General features: G+C 44.4%; 1 protein-coding gene across 2 annotated transcripts in view; it reads right to left on the bottom strand.

Annotated features, from left to right (window-relative positions):
* The window catches only part of LOC109885588 (protein eva-1 homolog A), a 172,169-nt gene that overhangs the window by 54,994 nt on the left and 96,805 nt on the right, over nucleotides 1-20,370 (bottom strand). Inside the window, exon 1 of one of the 2 annotated variants that reach the window (XM_020496188.2) lies at nucleotides 12,925-13,080. The exons of the other annotated variant lie outside the window; for it this stretch is intronic. The gene's annotated coding sequence lies outside the window, so the exon portion shown is untranslated. Of the gene's footprint in view, nucleotides 1-12,924; nucleotides 13,081-20,370 lie in introns of those variants that run through there. 2 annotated transcript variants of the gene reach the window in all.

Genomic DNA, 20,370 nt, shown 5'->3' with positions numbered 1-20,370 from the left:
ACAAGCTATAACATACATTCCCACATGTAAACATATACACATGCAGTATTTGCTAGAACACAGGGCCTTTCTCTCCTCTCCCTGTGGTGCAGTGGTCTGGTCTAACTAGATCATAGATCAGTGAAGCAAGCCAAAGGGCCAGCTTCATACACACAAACTGGCACGCAGACACACAACTACAGAATATACCTGTCCTACACACCAGATCCCAGGACTGGGAGGTGTGAGCAAGCTGCCAAGGAAACACTTGAATGGATTCATTCCCCAGACACTCTGCCCTTTAAAATACCTCACACTTCAATGGCTTCATTCCCCAGACTCTATGCCCTTAAAAATACGTCCCCGCCCAGCAAAATGTATTTTCTCTCTCAAACCTCCAAGGTTCAACCCAAACAGGCCCCTTGGAAACAGGCCCGGTGTGTGTGTGTGTGTGTACCTGTGTGTGCATCTTTGTGTATGAGTATGTATTTGGGGGTTAGGGAACTAGGGTGGAAACAGAGGGTTTAGAGAGCAAGAAGTTAGGGAGCTAGGTGTTAGGGAGTAGGGGGGGGATAGAGGGTTTAGGGAGCTAGGTGTTAGGGAGTAGGGGGGGCACAGAGGGTTTAGGGAGCTAGGTGTTAGGGAGTAGGGGGGGATAGAGGGTTTAGGGAGCTAGGTGTTAGGGAGTAGGGGGGATAGAGGGGTTAGGGAGCTAGGTGTTAGGGAGTAGGGGGGATAGAGGGTTTAGGGAGCTAGGTGTTAGGGAGTAGGGGGGATAGAGGGGTTAGGGAGCAAGAAGTTAGGGAGCTAGGTATTAGGGAGTAGGGGGGGATAGAGGGTTTAGGGAGCTAGGTGTTAGGGAGTAGGGGGGATAGAGGGGTTAGGGAGCTAGGTGTTAGGGAGTAGGGGGGGATAGAGGGTTTAGGGAGCTAGGTGTTAGGGAGTAGGGGGGATAGAGGGGTTAGGGAGCTAGGTGTTAGGGAGTAGGGGGGGTATAGAGAGTTTAGGGAGCTAGGTGTTAGGGAGTAGGGGGGATAGAGCGGTTAGGGAGCTAGGTGTTAGGGAGTAGGGGGGATAGAGGGGTTAGGGAGCTAGGGAGCTAGGGGGAATAGAGGGGTTAGGGAGCTAGGTGTTAGGGAGTAGGGGGAATAGAGGGGTTAGGGAGTAGGGGGGATAGATGGGTTAGGGAGCTAGGTGTTAGGGAGCTAGGTGGAATAGAGGGGTTTAGGGAGCTAGGTGTTAGGGAGTAGGGGGAATAGAGGGGTTAGGGAGTAGGGGGGACAGATGGGTTAGGGAGCTAGGTGTTAGGGAGTAGGGGGGATAGAGGGGTTAGGGAGCTAGGTGTTAGGGAGAAGGGGAATAGAGGGGTTAGGGAGTAGGGGGAATAGAGGGGTTAGGGAGCTAGTGGTTAGGAAGTAGGGGGGATAGATGGGTTAGGGAGTAAGGAGCCTAGACGGGTTAGTGGTCACAATTTGCAGACTTGTTTATGTGCTGCTGTGTGTTTTGTTGCCAACAATACTTTGCTACCTGACAACTTTATGGTTTTAACTTCATACAAACAAAATTAGAAAAGAAATCCAGAAAATCACATTGTAGGATTTTTAATGAATTTATTTACAAATGATGGTGGAAAATAAGTATTTGGTCACCTACAAACAAGCAAGATTTCTGGCTCTCACAGACCTGTAACTTCTTCTTTAAGAGGCCCCTCTGTCCTCCACTCATTACCTGTATTAATGACACCTGTTTGAACTTGCTATCAGTATAAAAGACACCTGTCCACACCTGTCTAATTTTGTCTGTCATAGTTGAAGTGTACCTATGATGAAAATTACAGGCCTCTCTCATCTTTTTAAGTGGGAGAACTTGCACAATTGGTGGCTGACTAAATACTTTTTTGCCCCACTGTATTTTTATTACTGTCGCAAAGCTAACTAAAAAGCAGCATTCCCCAAGAGAGGATGGCTTTCACTTCAGCAGTAATAAATTCATGAACTTCTTTGAGGAAAAGATCATGATCATTAGAAAGAAAATTTGACTCTTTAAATCTGCGTATTACTCCAAAGCTCAGTTGTCCTGAGTCTGCACAACTCTGCCAGGACCTAGGGTCAAGAGAGACACTCAAGTGTTTTAGTACTATATCTCTTGACACAATGATGAAAATAATCATGGCCTCTAAACCTTCAAGCTGCATACTGGACCCTATTCCAACTAAACTACTGAAAGAGCTGCTTCCTGTGCTTGGCCCTTCTATGTTGAACATAATAAACGTCTCTCTATCCACCGGATGTGTACCAAACTCACTAAACGTGCCAGTAATAAAGTCTCTCTTGAAAAAGCCAAACCTTGACCCAGAAAACATAAACTATCAGCCTATACCGAATCTTCCATTCCTCTCAACAAAAAATGAAAAAACTGTTGCGCAGCAACTCACTGCCTTCCTGAAGACAAACAATGTATACGAAATGTTTCAGTCTTGTGACAGTGGTAAATAACCTTTTGATGGCGTCAGACCGAGGCTCTGCATCTGTCCTCGTTCCTAGACCTTAGTGTTGCTTTTGATACCATCGATCACCACATTCTTTTGGAGAGATTGGAAACCAAAATTGATCTACACGGACAAGTTCTGGCCTGGTTTAGATCTTATCTGTCGGAAAGATATCAGTTTGTCTCTGTGAATGGTTTTTCCTCTGACAAATCAACTGTAAATTGCGGTGTTCCTCAAGGTTCCGTTTTAGGACCACTATTGTTTTCACTATATATTTGACCTCTTGGGGATGTCATTCGAAAACATAATGTTAACTTTCACTGCTATGCGGATGACACACAGCTGTACATTTCATTGAAACATGGTGAAGCCCCAAAATTGCCCTCGCTAGAAGCATGTGTTTCAGACATAAGGAAGTGGATGGCTGCAAACGTTGTACTTTTAAACTCGGACAAAACAGAGATGCTTGTTCTAGGTCCCAAGAAACAAAGAGATCTTCTGTTGAATCTGACAATTAATCTTGATGGTTGTACAGTCATCTCAAATAAAACTGTGAAGGACCTCGGCGTTACTCTGGACCCTGATCTCTCTTTTGATGAACATATCAAGACTGTTTCAAGGACAGCTTTTCCATCTACGTAACATTGCAAAAATCAGTAACTTTCTGTCCAAAAATGATGCAGAAAAATGAATCCATGCTTTTGTTACTTCTAGGTTAGACTACTGCAATGCTCCACTTTCCGGCAACCTGGATAAAGCACTAAATAAACTTCAGTTAGTGCTAAATATGGCTGCTAGAATCCTGACTAGAACCAAAAATGTGATCATATTACTCCAGTGCTAGCCTCCCTACACTGGCTTCCTGTTAATGCAAGGGCTGATTTCAAGGTTTTACTGCTAATCTACAAAGCATTACACGGGCTTGCACCTACCTATCTTTCCGATTTTGTCCTGCCGTACATACTAGAGGTCAACCGATTAATCGGAATGGCCGATTAATTAGGGGCCATTTCAAGTATTTCAACAATCGGAAATCGGTATTTTTGGACAACGATTTTGCCGATTTCTTTTATAATTATAATTATTTATTTTTTTACAACTTTATTTAACTAGGCAAGTCAGTTCAGAACATATTCTTATTTTCAATGACGGCCTAGGAACGGTGGGTTAACTGCCTTGTTCAGGGGCAGAACGACAGACTTTTACCTTGTCAATTCAGGGATTACGGTGGGTTAACTGCCTTGTTCAGGGGCAGAACGACATATTTTTACCTTGTCAATTCAGGGTTTCAATCTTGCAACCTTACGGTTAACTAGTCCAACGCTCTAACCACCTGCTTCATGAGGAGCCTGCCTGTTAAGCGAATGCAGTAAGAAGCCAGGGTAAGTTGCTAGCTAGCATTAAACTTATCTTATAAAAACAATCAATCATAATCACTAGTTATAACTACACATGGTTGATGATGTTACTAGTTTATCTAGCGTGTCCTGCGTTGCATATAATCGATGTGGTGCGCATTCGCGACAAAGGACAGTCGTTGCTCCAACGTGTACCTAACCATAAACATCAATGCCTTTCTTAAAATCAATACACAGAAGTATACATTTTTAAACCTGCATATTTAGCTAAAAGAAAGGTTAGCAGGCAATATTAACCAGGTGAAATTGTGTCACTTCTCTTGAGTTCATTGCAAGCAGAGTCAGGGAATATGCAACAGTTTGGGCCGCCTGGCTCATTGCGCACTAATTTGCCAGAAGTTTACATAATTATGACTTAACATTGAAGGTTGTGCAATGTAACAGAAATATTTAGACTTAGGGATACCATCCGTTAGATAAAATACGGAACAGTTCCGTATTTCACTGTAAGAATAAATGTTTTGTTTTCGAAATTATAGTTTCCGGATTCTACCATATTAATGGCCTAAGGCTCGTAATTCTGTATGTTATTATGTTATAATTAAGTCTATGATTCGATAGAGCAGTCTGACTGAGCGATGGTAGTCACCAGCAGGCTCGTAAGCATTCATTCAAACAGCACTTTCGTGTGTTTTGCCAGCAGCTCTTCGCAATGCTTTTGCAATGCTTTTGCGCTGTTTATGACTTCAAGCCTATCAACTCCCGAGATTAGGCTGGTGTAACAGATGTGAAATGGCTAGCGGGTTAGCGGGGTGCGCGCTAATAGCGTTTCAAACGTCACTCACTCTGAGACTTGGAGTAGTTGTTCCCCTCGCTCTGCATGGGTAACTCTGCTTCTAGGGTGGCTGTTGTCGATGTGTTCCTGGTTCAAGCCCAGGTAGTGGCTAGTAGAGGGCTATACTGTTACACTGGCAATACTAAAGTGTCTATAAGAACATCCAATAGTCAAAGTTATATGAAATACAAATCATATAGAGAGAAATAGTCCTATAATTCCTATAATAACCTAAAACTTCTTACTTGGGACTATTGAAGACTCAAGTTAAAAGGAACCACCAGCTTTCATATGTTCTCATGTTCTGAGCAAGGAACTTAAACGTTAGCTTTCTTACACGGCACATATTGCACTTTTACTTTCTTCCCCAACCCTTTGTTTTTGCATTATTCAAACCAAATTGAACATGTTTCATTATTTATTTGAGGCTAACTTGATTTTATTGATGTATTATATTAAGTTAAAATAAGTGTTTATTCAGTATTGTTGTAATTGTCATTAAAAATCGGCCGATTAATCGGTATCGGCTTTTTTTGTTGTTGTGAAAAATCATAATCGGTCGACCTCTAGTACATACCTACACGTACGCTATGGTCACAAGACGCAGGCCTCCTAATTGTCCCTAGAATTTCTAAGCAAACAGCTGGATGCGGAGCTTTCTCCTATAGAGCTCAATTTTTATGGAATGGTCTGCCTACCCATGTGAGAGACACAGACTTGGTCTCAACCTTTAAGTCTTTACTGAAGACTCATCTCTTCAGTAGGTCATATGATTGAGTGTAGTCTGGCCCAGGAGTGTGAAGGTGAACGGAAAGGCTCTGGAGCAACGAACCGCCCTTGCTGTCTCTGCCTGGCCTGTTCCCCTCTCTCCACTGGGATTCTGTGCCTCTAACCCTATTACAGGGGCTGAGTCACTTGCTTACTGGTGCTCTTCCAATGCCGTCCCTAGGAGGGGTGCGTTACTTGAGTGGGTTGAGTCGTTGACGTGGTCTTCCTGTCTGAGTTGGCTCCCCCCCTTGGGTTGTGCCGTGGCGGAGATCTTTGTGGGCTATACTTGTCCTTGTCTCAGGATGGTAAGTTGGTGGTTGAAGATATCCCTCTAGTGGTGTGGGGGCTGTGCTTTGTCAAAGTGTGTGGGGTTATATCCTGCCTGTTTTGCCCTGTCTGGGGGTATCATCTGATGGGGCCACAGTGTCTCCTGACCCCTCCTGTCTCAGCCTCCAGTATTTATGCTGCAGTAGTTTATGTATCGGGGGGCTAGGGTCAGTCTGTTATATCTGGAGTATTTCTCCTGTCTTATCCGGTGTCCTGTGTGAATTACTACGTATGCTCTCTCTAATTCTCTCTTTCTTTCTTTCTCTCTCTCGGAGGACCTGAGCCCTAGGACCATGCCTCAGGACTACCTGGCATGATGACTCCTTGCTGTCCCCAGTCCACCTGGCCGTGCTGCTGCTCCCGTTTCAACTGTTCTGCCTGCGGTTATGGAACCGTGACCTGTTCACCGGACGTGCTACCTGTCCCAGACCTGCTGTTTTCAACTCTCTAGAGACAGCAGGAGCGGTAGAGATACTCTCAATGATCGGCTATGAAAAGCCAACTGACATTTACTCCTGAGGTGCTGAATTGTTTCACCCTCGACAACTACTGTGATTATTATTATTTGACCATGCTGGTAATTTATGAACATTTGAACATCTTAGCCATGTTCTGTTATAATCTCCACCTGGCACAGCCAGAAGAGGACTGGCCACCCCTCATAGCCTGGTTCCTCTCTAGGTTTCTTCTTAGGTTTTGGCCTTTCTAGTGAGTTCTTCCTAGCCACCATGCTTCTACACCTGCATTGCTTGCTGTTTGGGGTTTTAGGCTGGGTTTCTGTACAGCACTTTGATATATCAGCTGATGTAAGAAGGGCTATATAAATACATTTGATTTGTTAGGGAGCTAGGGGTTAGGGGGTATAGAGGGGTTAGCGATATAGGGGTTAGGGAGTAGGGGGGATAGAGAGGGGTTAGGGAGTCAAGGGTTAGGGAGTATAGAGTGGTTAGGGAGCATGGGGTTAGGGAGTGGGGGGGATAGAGGGGTTAGGGAGCTAGGGGTAAGGGAGTAGCACAGAAGGGGGTAGGGGTATAACACTGAGAGGGGGTAGGGGTATAACACTGGGGGGAGGTAGGGGTATAACACTAAGGGGGGGGGTAGAGGTATAACACTAAGGGGGGGGGTAGAGGTATAACACTGAGAGGGGGTAGGGGTATAACACTGAGAGGGGAGGTAGGGGTATAACACTGAGAAGGGGTAGGGGTATAACACTGAGAGGGGGTAGGGGTATAACACTGAGAAGGGGTAGGGGTATAACACTGAGAGGGGGTAGGGGTATAACACTGAGAAGGGGTAGGGGTATAACACTGAGAGGGGGTAGGGGTATAACACTGAGAAGGGGTAGGGGTATAACACTGAGAGGGGGTAGGGGTATAACACTGAGAGGGGAGGTAGGGGTATAACACTGAGAAGGGGTAGGGGTATAACACTGAGAAGGGGTAGGGGTATAACACTGAGAGGGGGTAGGGGTATAACACTGAGAAGGGGTAGGGGTATAACACTGAGAGGGGGTAGGGGTATAACACTGAGAAGGGGTAGGGGTATAACACTAAGGGGGGGAGGTAGGGGTATAACACTGAGAGGGGGGTAGGGGTATAACACTGAGAGGGGGTAGGGGTATAACACTGAGAGGGGGGTAGGGGTATAACACTGAGAGGGGGTAGGGGTATAACACTGAGGGGGGGTAGAGGTATAACACTAAGGGGGGGTAGGGGTATAACACTAAGGGGGGTAGGGGTATAACAATAATGGGGGGTAGAGGTATAACACTAAGGGGGGGGGGGGGGGTAGGGGTATAACAATGAGAGGGGGTAGGGGTATAAACACTGAGAGGGGGTAGGGGTATAACACTGGAGGGGGGGTAGAGGTATAACACTAAGGGGGGGTAGGGGTATAACACTGAGGGGGGTAGGGTATAACACAAAGGGTGGTAGGGGTATAACACTAAGGGGGTTAGGGGTATAACACTGAGAGGGGGTAGGGGTATAACACTGAGGGGGGTAGGGGTATAACACTGAGAGGGGGAGGGGTATAACACTGAGGGGGGTAGGGGTATAACACTGAGGGGGGTAGAGGGTATAACACTGAGGGGGGGGGAGAGGTATACACTAAGGGGGGGGGGAGAGTATAACACTAAGGGGGGGTAGGGTATAACACAGAGGGGGGTAGGGGTATAACACTGAGAGGCGGGTAGGGGTATAACACTGAGGGGGGTAAGGGTATAACACTGAGGGGGGTATAACACAGAGGGGGTAGGGGTATAACAGTGAGGGGTGGTAGGGGTATAACACTGAGAGGGGGTAGAGGGTATAACACTGGGGGGAGGTAGGGGTATAACACTGAGAGGGGGTTAGGGGTATAACACTGAGAGGGGAGCTAGAGGTATAACACTGGGGGGAGGTAGGGGTATAACACTGAGAGGGGGGTAGAGGTATAACACTGAGAGGGGGTAGGGGTATAACACTGAGAGGGGGGTAGGGGTATAACACTGAGAGGGGGGTAGAGGTATAACACTGAGAGGGGGGTAGGGGTATAACACTGAGAGGTGGTAGGGGTATAACACTGAGAGGGGGGTAGAGGTATAACACTGAGAGGGGGGTAGGGGTATAACACAGAGGGGGGTAGAGGTATAACACTGAGAGGGGGGTAGAGGTATAACACTGAGAGGGAGGTAGGGGTATAACACTGAGAGGGGAGGTAGGGGTATAACACTGAGAGGGGGTAGAGGTATAACACTGAGAGGGGGTAGGGGTATAACACTGGGGGGAGGTAGGGGTATAACACTGAGAGGGGGGTAGGGGTATAACACTGAGAGGGGGGGTAGGGGTATAGGGGTACCCCACCTCCATTGTCTGAACTGAAGCAGCTGGTGACACGCTCCTAGTTCATTGTCTGGTCTAAGTTTCTGAACTGAAGCAGCTGGTGGCACGCTCCTAGTTTATGACTGTGAAAGTGTACATGGGAGGTTGAGTGGTTAAGCATTCAGGCTGCGGTCGTGGTGACCGTGGACCCACGCTGAGGCAGAGTATTCTCAAAATAAACACATTCAATTAGAAGGAGAACACCCGTGAGGGGTAAACACTAACCATGCACAGAGCAGCAAACATCATCAACCCAAGTTAAGTTTAGTTTGATAAGTTTAACATGAGAATCTATCATGATAGAAGTACATTATAACAACAGTGTATTAAGTTCATGCTAACAGGTGGTCACTCACTCTTCCTGCTAGCCAACCATCCATCCATCCAGTCATCCAGACAGCCAGCCATCCATCCATCCAGTCACCCATCCATCCAGTCACCCATCCATCCAGACAGCAAGCCAGCCATCCAGCCAGCCAGCCAACCATCCATCCAGTCATCCATCCAGACAGCCAGCCATCCATCCATCCAGACAGCCAGCCAGTCAGCCAACCATCCAGCCATCCATCCAGACAGCCAGCCAGCCAGCCAGCCAGCCAACCATCCAGTCATCCAGACAGCCAACCATCCATCCATCCAGTCATCCATCCAGACAGCCAGCCATCCATCCAGACAGCCATCCATCCATCCAGACAGACAGCCATCCATCCAGACAGCCAGCCAGTCATCCATCCAGTCATCCATCCAGACAGACAGCCATCCATCCAGACAGCCAGCCAACCATCCATCCATCCATCCATCCAGTCATCCATCCAGCCAGCCAGCCAGCCAGCCATCCAGACAGCCAACCATCCATCCAGCCAGCCAGTCCTCCAGCCAGCCATTCAGATCCACCCATCCAGGCAGACAGTTAGACACCAGGCCACCACTTCACCACTTCCTTAAACACCAGGCAGACAGACAGACAGCAAGACACCATCGAGACAAACAGCTAGACACCAGACAGACAGACAGCTAGACATCAGACAGACAGACAGCTAGACATCAGACAGACAGACAGCTAGACACCAGACAGACAGCTAGACATCAGACAGCTAGACATCAGACAGACAAACAACTAGACACCAGACAGACAGACAGCTAGACATCAGACAGACAGCTAGACATCAGACAGACAAACAGCTAGACACCAAACAGACAGACAGCTAGACATCAGACAGACAAGCAGCTAGACACCAGACAGACAACTAGACATCAGACAGACAAACAGCTAGACACCAGACAGACAGCTAGACATCAGACAGACAGACAGCTAGACATCAGACAGACAAACAGCTAGACACCAGACAGACAGACAGACAGCTAGACATCAGACAGACAGACAGACAGACAGACAGACAGACAGACAGACAGACAGACAGACAGACAGACAGACAGACAGACAGACAGACAGACAGACAGACAGACAGACAGACAGACAGACAGACAGACAGAGACAGCTAGACATCAGACAGACAGACAGCTAGACATCAGACAGACAGACAGCTAGACTTCAGACAGACAGACAGCTAGACTTCAGACAGACAGACAGCTAGACTTCAGACAGACATATAGCTAGACTTCAGACAGACAGACAACTAGAGACCAGACAGACAGACAGACATCCCATGCCCGCTCTGTGGGAATATAGCAAAATGCCAGCCTGGTCCAATAATGGAGCCAGTGGAGCCTGCTCAATACGACCAGCACCTCATTACTACCCACACTGACCATCTATGACCAAGGGAGAGACTGTTCCCATGCTCTCACCTCTCTCTACCTCTCTGTGTTTCGGTCTCTGTCACAATCCACAATCCAATTTCTCTTCCATTGTCATTCTCTCTCTTTCATTTACTCTCTCTCATACACAAACAACTGAAGTTAAGTCCGACCGGCTCGCAAATAAGCACCGCCAACACATGCCATATGCATTATTTTAGGAGGACAGCTGTCTCTTGCTGTTGTTGCTGAATTTCTCTCTTCTGTCCACACAGGCTCACCATGTCTCAGTCTTGGTTCGCTGTCGGAGTCTTAATCCACTCACTTCCAGCCTGTAAATCTCTCACTGCTAGTCTGACACTGAACACTTGTCCCTTCATTTCCCATAGGAATCCTCCCAGAGACGAGTGCTGATGGCTGGCTTCATCACCAGTGAGCTATACTGAGCTCCCAATGAGGAATAACATGTGAGATTCAATACTGAACCTTCAATGAGGAATAAAATGAGAGATTCAATACTGAATCTTCAGTGAGGAATAACATGTGAGATTCAATACTGAACCTTCAATGAGGAATAACATGTGAGATTCAATACTGAACCTTCAATGAGGAATAAAATGAGAAATTCAATACTGAACCTTTAATGAGGAATAAAATGAGAGATTCAATACTGAACCTTCAATGAGGAATAACATGTGAGATTCAATACTGAACCTTCAGTGAGGAATAACATGTGAGATTCAATACTGAACCTTCAATGATGTGTTAGCTGACAACGTCATGTGCGCTCATCAATGGGGTAGAAGTCAAGCTGTTGTGATTCTGGATGGCCAGATTGCTAGCAAGAATGACAAGAAACTGCCATGTGGGGAATCATAATTGGCTCATTTCTTTTTTGTGTGTTTTGACTGATTTCATGTCAATGCTAATATGGCAACAAAAAATTGCTAGCTAGATAACCAACCACTGTAATGATGTCTTTGAGAGACAAATGCTCATTGTGCAAATGTATTTCAGTTTTCCAATTTTTTTTTAAGACGAAAAATAGTTTACATGTTGTCAACAATCTATGCCAACCTCGTCTGTTTAGCCCCATATTTGAACACGCCTCGGTTTTCTTGCTAAATAATCAACCTATCTATAACATGACAGATTTTATAATGAGCTCCCAGTGAGCAATAACAAGCATTATTCCATACTGAAGCTTCAGTGAGAAGTAACAAGTGAAACAATACTGAGCTCTAAGTGAGCAATAACATGATACTGAGCTCTAAGTGAGCAATAACATGATACTGAGCTCTAAGTTAGCAATAACATGATACTGAGCTCTAAGTTAGCAATAACATGATAATGAGCTCTAAGTTAGCAATAACATGATACTGAGCTCTAAGTTAGCAAGAACATGATAATGAGCTCTAAGTGAGCAATAACATGATACTGAGCTCTAAGTTAGCAAGAACATGATAATGAGCCTTCAGTTAGCAATAACATGATACTGAGAGCTCAGTTAGCAATAACATGATACTGAGCTTTAAGTTAGCAAGAACATGATAATGAGCCTTCAGTTAGCAATAACATGATACTGAGCTCTAAGTTAGCAATAACATGATACTGAGCTTTAAGTTAGCAAGAACATGATAATGAGCCTTCAGTTAGCAATAACATGATACTGAGAGCTAAGTTAGCAATAACATGATACTGAGCTCTAAGTTAGCAATAACATGATAATGAGCTCTAAGTTAGCAAGAACATGATAATGAGCCTTCAGTTAGCAATAACATGATACTGAGCTCTAAGTTAGCAATAACACTATACTGAGCTCTAAGTTAGCAATAACATGATACTGAGCTCTAAGTTAGCAATAACATGATACTGAGCTCTAAGTTAGCAATAACATGATACTGAGCTCTAAGTTAGCAATAACACTATACTGAGCTCTAAGTTAGCAATAACATGATACTGAGCTCTAAGTTAGCAATAACACTATACTGAGCTCTAAGTTAGCAATAACATGATACTGAGCTCTAAGTTAGCAAGAACATGATACTGAGCTCTAAGTTGCCCCTGTAGTCTTTATAAACTGTACTGTAGTCTTTATAAACTATACTGTAGTCTTTATAAACTGTACTGTAGTCTTTATAAACTGTATTGTAGTCTTTATAAACTATACTGTAGTCTTTATAAACTGTACTGTAGTCTTTATAAACTGTACTGTAGTCTTTATAAACTATACTGTAGTCTTTATAAACTATACTGTAGTCTTTATAAACTGTACTGTAGTCTTTATAAACTATACTGTAGTCTTTATAAACTATACTGTAGTCTTTATAAACTGTACTGTAGTCTTTATAAACTGTACTGTAGCCCATATGACTGCTATCAGTACCATCACACTGTACTGTAGCCTACAAGAAGTGTGCCATATTCAACTGAAAGAGAACTACAAAATGCAAGTTAATGTAAAACTGAAGCTATGGGCATTATTTAAACCAGCACAGTAACATGCTTCACTGTTCTAGCAACAGAGGGAGAGAAAAACGTGACACTTACACACACATCGTCCGGAGTCCTGGTAGTAACTCTGTCTCTTCTGCTTCCAGTGAGTGAGTGAGAGTGTGTGTGTGTGTGTCTGTCTGTCTTCCCTGCCCTCACCGAGAGCACGGCCAGGGTCTGCCAGAGGCACCGTAAAACAGCGCTCACGTGAGTACTACTCCACAGCGGGTCCCAAAATAAATAAAACGCGCATCCAAAAAAAGGAGAGATTGAGAAATAAAAAGTATTGTGCATTTAAGAAGGTACGCTCATTTGCAATGCACTACTACTCCTCCCCTTAAACCCAAAATACTTTGGACACAGTTTTCTTTCTCCGTCCGATCCGGAGAGAAAGAGAGAAGGAGAGAAAAGGAGAGAAAGAGAGAAGGTAAACCAGGGAAGGCTAGAGTAGGCGGAACTCTTCTGTTGGCTTGCTCTTACTACTCTTTCAGCTCGTTTCTTCTTCCTTCCTCCTCTTGTGGGCAGCGAACATTAAACCCCGTGCTTCCAAGCAGTGGAATGTGACAGCGGGAAAGAGCGAGGAGGAAAAACAAAAAGAGAGAGAGAGAGAGCATGGGGCATATGGTGTCCACCTACACCAGGGGTGTCAAACTCATTTTGCCCGGTCTTCAACGAGGTCCGGAGGGCAGCACTGAAAATGTTTATTTCCACACTGTCTCTATCTATCGAGTCTAGCTTTCATTTCAGTGATAATTAGTGAACTGGACACATTTAAGAAACTATATGAATGTAGGTCCATTATAATTTATACACAGTTTACATTCGGTTTTAGTCATTTTAAAATATATTGAGTTTCTCTCTCGTTCTACCCCTTTTTCCCTCTCCTCTCTCTCACTCTGCTTGTCTCTCTTTCTCTCTCTCACTCTGCTTGTCTCTCTTTCTCTCTCCCTCTCTGTTTGTCTCTCACTCTCACTCTGCTTGTCTCTCTGCCTCTCTTTCTCTCTGTTTTGTCTCTCACTCTCACTTTGCTTGTCTCTCTTTCTCTCTCCCTCTCTGTTTGTCTCTCTCCCTCTGTTTGTCTCTCACTTTGCTTGTCTCTCTTTCCCTCTCTCACTCTGCTTGTCTCTCTTTCTCTATTCCCTCTTTGTTTGTCTCTCTCTCTCTCTCACTCTGCTTGTCTCTCTTTCTCTCTCTCACTCTGCTTGTCTCTCACTCTCACTTTGCTTGTCTCTCTGCCTCTCTCTCACTGCTTGTCTCTCTTTCTCTCTCACTCTGCTTGTCTCTCTTTCTCTCTCTCACTCTGCTTGTCTCTCTTTCTCTCTCTCTCACTCTGCTTGTCTCTCTGCCTCTCTCTCACTCTGCTTGTCTCTCTTTCTCTCTCCCTCTCTGTTTGTCTCTCACTCTCACTCTGCTTGTCTCTTTCTCTTTGCTTGTCTCTCTTTCTCACTCTCACTCTGCTTGTCTCTCTTTCTCTTTGCTTGTCTCTCTTTCTCACTCTCACTCTGCTTGTCTCTCTTTCACTTTGCTTGTCTCTCTTTCTCTCTCTCACTCTGCTTGTCTCTCTTTCTCTCTCTCACTCTGCTTGTCTCTCTTTCTCTCTCTCACTCTGCTTGTCTCTCTTTCTCTCTCCCTCTGTTTGTCTCTCACTCTGCTTGTCTCTCTTTCTCTCTCTCACTCTGCTTGTCTCTCTTTCTCTCTCTCACTTTTCTTGTCTCTCTTTCTCTCTCCCTCTGTTTGTATCTCACTCTCACTTTGCTTGTCTCTCTCTCACTCTGCTTTCTCGCTCTCAATTTCAATTCAATTTAAGGGCTTTATTGACATGGGAAACGTATGTTTACATTGCCAAAGCAAGTGAAATAGATAATAAACAAAAGTGAAAAAATGAACAATAAACATTACACTCACAAAAGTTCCAAAATAATAAAGACTTTCCAAATGTCATATATTATTTGTGGGTCTGTGTAATCAGAGGGAAATATGTGTCTCGAATATGGTCATACATTTGGCAGGAGGTTAGGAAGTGCAGCTCAGTTTCCACCTCTCTCTCTCTCTCTGTTCCTCAACCACAGAAGGAAAACTGAATGCAGCTATTGACTGGAAATTATTAGTGTCTGAAAACAAAATGAAAGCACGTCACTTACTCCACTCAGCTACCTGGGAAGAAGGTAAACACAGAATGTTGCTACAAAGGAACACAAAATTAGTAAACTTGCTTAGAGCATTGCAAGAATCATTTCAGTGTGTTAGGCTTCTATTGTATGTCCAGAGTTTCCCCGACTTTCCAGACCAACAAAAGATGCCATTAGCAAACAAATATGGAAAAACCATAGTGCGTGTTCAAATTGTTCAATTTCTAAAGATTATGAGGAAAAGCTTAACAGAACAGCTCTCCCCTTGACTGAAAAAAATCTGAACGATGTCATTGTTTACCGTATACAAACCACCCGTAGGAGACCAAGATAGAGAGCGTTAGATAGAGTTAGATAGAGAGAGGTGGTACAGAGAGAGAGAGAGAGAGAGAGAGAGAGAGAAAGAAAGAGAGAGGGATAGTAGGAGAGAGAGCGAGAGAGAGAAAGGGGGTACAGAGAGATAGTGGGAGAGAGAGAAAGAGAGAGAGAGAGAGGGGGAGAAAGTAGGAGAGAGAGCGAGAGAGAAATGGGGTATAGAGAGATAGTGGGAGAGAGAGAGAGAGGGGGGGGGGAGAATGTAGGAGAGAGAGCGAGAGAGAAATGGGGTACAGAGAGATAGTGGGAGAGAGAGAGAGAGAGAGAGAGAGAGAGGGGGAGAAAGTAGGAGAGAGAGCGAGAGAGAGAGAGAGAAATGGGGTATAGAGAGATAGTGGGAGAGAGAGAAAGAGAGAGAGAGAGAGAGAGAGAGAGAGAGAGAGAGAGAGAGAGAGAGAGAGAGAGAGAGAGAAAGAAAGAGGGATAGTAGGAGAGAGAGCGAGAGAGAGAAAGGGGGTACAGAGAGATAGTGGGAGAGAAAGAGAGAGAGAGAGAGAGGGGGAGAAAGAAAGAGAGAGGGATAGTAGGAGAGAGAGCAAGAGAGAGAAAGGGGGTGCAGAGAGATAGTGGGAGAGAGAGAGAGAGAGAGAGAGAGAGAGAGAGAGAGAGAGAGAGAGAGGGGGAGAAAGAAAGAGAGAGGGATAGTAGGAGAGAGAGCGAGAGAGAAATGGGGTACAGAGAGATAGTGGGAGAGAGAGAGAGAGAGAGAGAGAGAGAGAGAGAGAGAGCAAATGTACTGTACAAATGTAAAAATGTACTGAGCAAATGTCAAATAGTCTTTTTACGAAATGACCGTACGACAGACCACGTTTTCACCCTGCACACCCTAATTGACAGACAAACAAACAAACAATTTGGCATGAGGGTCTGCTATACAAATTGATGAAAAGTGGTATTGGGGGAAAAACATACAACATTATAAAATCCATGTACACAAACAACAAGGTTAAAAGTCACAAAAAACCAACATAACATTTCCACAGGGCCGTGGGGTGAGACAGGGATGCAGCTTAAGCCCCACACTCTTCAGAACAGTCTGCAGCACCCGGCCTTACCCTACTAGAATATGAAGTCAAATGTTTACTGATTGCTGATGGTCTGGTGCTTCTGTCACCAACCAAGGAGGGCCTACAGCAGCACCTAGATCTTCTGCACAGATTGTGTCAGACCTACATCTCAGTAAGACAAAAATAATGGTGTTCCAAAAATGGTGCAGTTGCCAGGAACACAAATACAAATACCGTCTAGACACCGTTGCCCTAGAGCACACAAACAACTATACATACCTCGGCCTAAACTTCAGCGCCACAGGTAACTTCCACAAAGCTGTGAACGATCTGAGAGACAAGGCAAGAAGGGCAGTCTATGACATCAAAAGGAAAATAAAATTCAACATACCAATTAGGATCTGGCTAAAAATACTTGAATCAGTTATATGACCCATTGCCCTTAATGGTTATGAGGTCTGGGGTCTGCTCACTAACCAAGAATTCACAAAATGGGACAAACACCAAATTGCAGAATTCTGCAAAAGTATTCTCAGTGTACAATGTAAAACACCAAATAATGCATGCAGAGCAGAATTAGGGTGATACCTGCTAATGATCAAAATCCAGAAAAGAGCCGTTAAATTCTAAAACCACCTAAAAGGAAGCAATTCCCAAACCTTCCATAACAAAGCCATCACCTACAGAGAGATGAACCTGGAGAAGAGTCCCTTAATCAAGCTGGTCATGGGGCTCTGTTCACAAACACAAACAGACCCCCAGGACAGCAACACAATTAGACCCAACCAAATCATGAGAAAACAAAAAGATAATTACTTGACATATTGGAAAGAATTACAAAAAAAACTGATCAAACTAGAATGCTATTTGGCCCTAAACAGAGAGTACACAGTGGCAGAATACCAGACCACTGTGACTGACCCAAACTTAAGGAAAGCTTTGACTATGTACAGACTGAGTGTGCACAGCCTTGCTATTGAGAAATGCCGCCGTAGGCAGACATGGCTCTCAAGAGGAGACAGGCTATGTGCACACTGCCCACAAAATGAGGTGGAAACTGAGATGCACTTCCTAACCTCCTGTCAAATGTATGACAATATTAGAGACCCATACTTCCCTCAGATTACACAAACCCAATCTTGATAAACTCCCATATCTACTGGGTGAAATGCCACAGTGTGCCATCACACAAGCAATATTTGTGACCTGTTGCCACACGAAAAGGGCAACCAGTGAAGAACCTTTTGTAATTTAACTATTTGCACATAAAATCACATTTGAAATGTCTTAATTCTTTTGGAACTTTTGTGAGTGTAATGTTTACTGTTCATTTGAGTTGTTTATTTCACTTGTTTATTATGCACTTCACTTACATTGGCCATGCCAATAAAGCCCTTAAATTGAAAATTAACTGAGAGAAAGGAGGTACAGAGAGAGAGAGAGAGAGAGGGGAGGGGAGTAAAACACCTTTGGTTTTAAAGTGTATGCCACTTAATTAAAACAAAACATCTCTTACTGTATGTCCCTTAGGAACCAAACCATCCCATCTGAAGTGTATTCAACTGAGAATTGTATCAAGTTCATAGAGATTGTGTTTATGTGTGTGTGTGTGTGTGTGTGTGTGCACGTGTGCGTGTGTGTACCAGCAGCTATTAGATGATGTGAGTGAGCTAGTTTGTGTGGGAGCGGGACAGACATCAGCTGACTAAACATGCTGACCAAGAGGTCCTGACCAAGCACAATCCTCTGACTGTCTGGCATCAGCAAATCACCATGGAAACCTCCCACCCACCTACCCACCTGCCTGCCCACCCACCCACGAACGCCAAAACGCCTCCAGTTCCTACCACAGCATCTGATTCGCTGACAGGACAGCTTGGGTAAAGTGCACAGACCACTTAACTGAAATCATTTCAATTCAATCCAACTCAATACATGAAACAAGTCAGGTTAACTATTTGAGGTGCTGTATTTAAGTTGTCGGATGCTGTTGAGCATTATGTTCCTGCTAAAACGATGGTGCTGTAGCAAAAATTTAAGCTCAGGGGACACTGATTTTCTCAGAAACAACTGACAAAACAAGTGTGTGTGTGTGTGTGTGTGTGTGTGTGTGTGTGTGTGTGTGTGTGTGTGTGTGTGTGTGTGTCAGTGCCACCTGCACTGATCCTCCACACACACACACTGCATACACTCTACACACACTACACACGCACACACACACACTCTCTCTACACACACACACACACACACACACACACACTCTACACACATCACAACTGCTGCTACCAGATTCTTATTATGATTGATGAATACTGCACAATTTAATAGTGCACAATTTAAACAATCCCCCAATCCTCTCTTCCACAAACATGTGTAAATATTGTACTATAAATTGGGCCTCCTGTATCATACTGATGTTAACATGTTTATTCTGTTCTTCTGAGACATTTACTTTATGTTCCTATTATTATTTATTATTGTTGTTGCATTGTCCAGAAGGAACCTGCAAGCAAGCATTTCATTGGACGGTGTATGCCAGGAATTTCATTGGACGGTGTATACCAGGAATTTCATTGGACGGTGTATACCAGGAATTTCATTGGACGGTGTATACCAGGAATTTCATTGGACGGTGTATATCAGGAATTTCATTGGACGGTGTATATCAGGAATTTCATTGGACGGTGTATATCAGGAATTTCATTGGACGGTGTATATCAGGAATTTCATTGGACGGTGTATATCAGGAATTTCATTGGACGGTGTATATCAGGAATTTCATTGGACGGTGTATATCAGGAATTTCATTGGACGGTGTATATCAGGAATTTCATTGGACGGTGTATACCAGGAATTTCATTGGACGGTGTATGCCATATGTATCCTGTGTACACGAGTAATAAAACTTGAAACTTAATAGAAGTACTAGTGGATAGTAAGGGGATATCAGAACAGACAGTACTAGTGGATAGTAAGGGGATATCAGAACAGACAGTACTAGTGGATAGTAAGGGGATATCAGAACAGACAGTACTAGTGGATAGTAAGGGGATATCAGAACAGACAGTACTAGTGGATAGTAAGGGGATATCAGAACAGACAGTACTAGTGGATAGTAAGGGGATATCAGAACAGACAGTACTAGTGGATAGTGAGGGGATATCAGAACAGACAGTACTAGTGGATAGTGAGGTGATATCAGAACAGACAGTACTAGTGGATAGTGAGGTGATATCAGAACAGACAGTACTAGTGGATAGTGAGGGGATATCAGAACAGACAGTACTAGTGGATAGTGAGGTGATATCAGAACAGACAGTACTAGTGGATAGTGAGAGGATATCAGAACAGACAGTACTAGTGGATAGTGAGAGGATATCAGAACAGACAGTACTAGTGGATAGTGAGAGGATATCAGAACAGACAGTACTAGTGGATAGTGAGAGGATATCAGAACAGACAGTACTAGTGGATAGTGAGAGGATATCAGAACAGGATTCTTCTACCTATCATACTCGCATACAGCTCAACAGCCAACAGAGACCTGTGGTCAGTCATTTACTGTGTGTCATACCCTCCTGATCATCTCCATTCAGATGTGTGTGTGTGTGTTAAATGGTATCCAAAACAGACAGGAGGATGCAGGGGGAAGCAGGCCAAGTGGACCCAGTGCTGTTTAGCTGGCCTGCAGATAAGAAAAGGCACACAAACACACACACACACACACACTACACTACACTACACACCTGAGCCAAAATAAACATCTCCCCAGCAGTTTCACAGTATGCTGATGACAGTGTGGAATTGGGGGATGGGCCTGTATGTATGCATGCTTGCCGTGTACGTTGGAACAATATGTGTCTCTGTATTAGCATATGTGTGTGTGTGTGTGTGTGTGTGTGTGTGTGTGTGTGTGTGTGTGTGTGTGTGTGTGTGTGTGTGTGTGTGTGTGTGTGTACGTGTTCTCTTACATGTGTAACTCCCATCACCAT

This window comes from Oncorhynchus kisutch, linkage group LG12, assembly GCF_002021735.2.
Source record: "Oncorhynchus kisutch isolate 150728-3 linkage group LG12, Okis_V2, whole genome shotgun sequence".
NCBI lineage: Eukaryota > Metazoa > Chordata > Actinopteri > Salmoniformes > Salmonidae > Oncorhynchus > Oncorhynchus kisutch.
The sequence above is the reverse complement of the archived record's forward strand: the minus strand, read 5'-3'. Positions and strand labels throughout refer to the sequence as shown.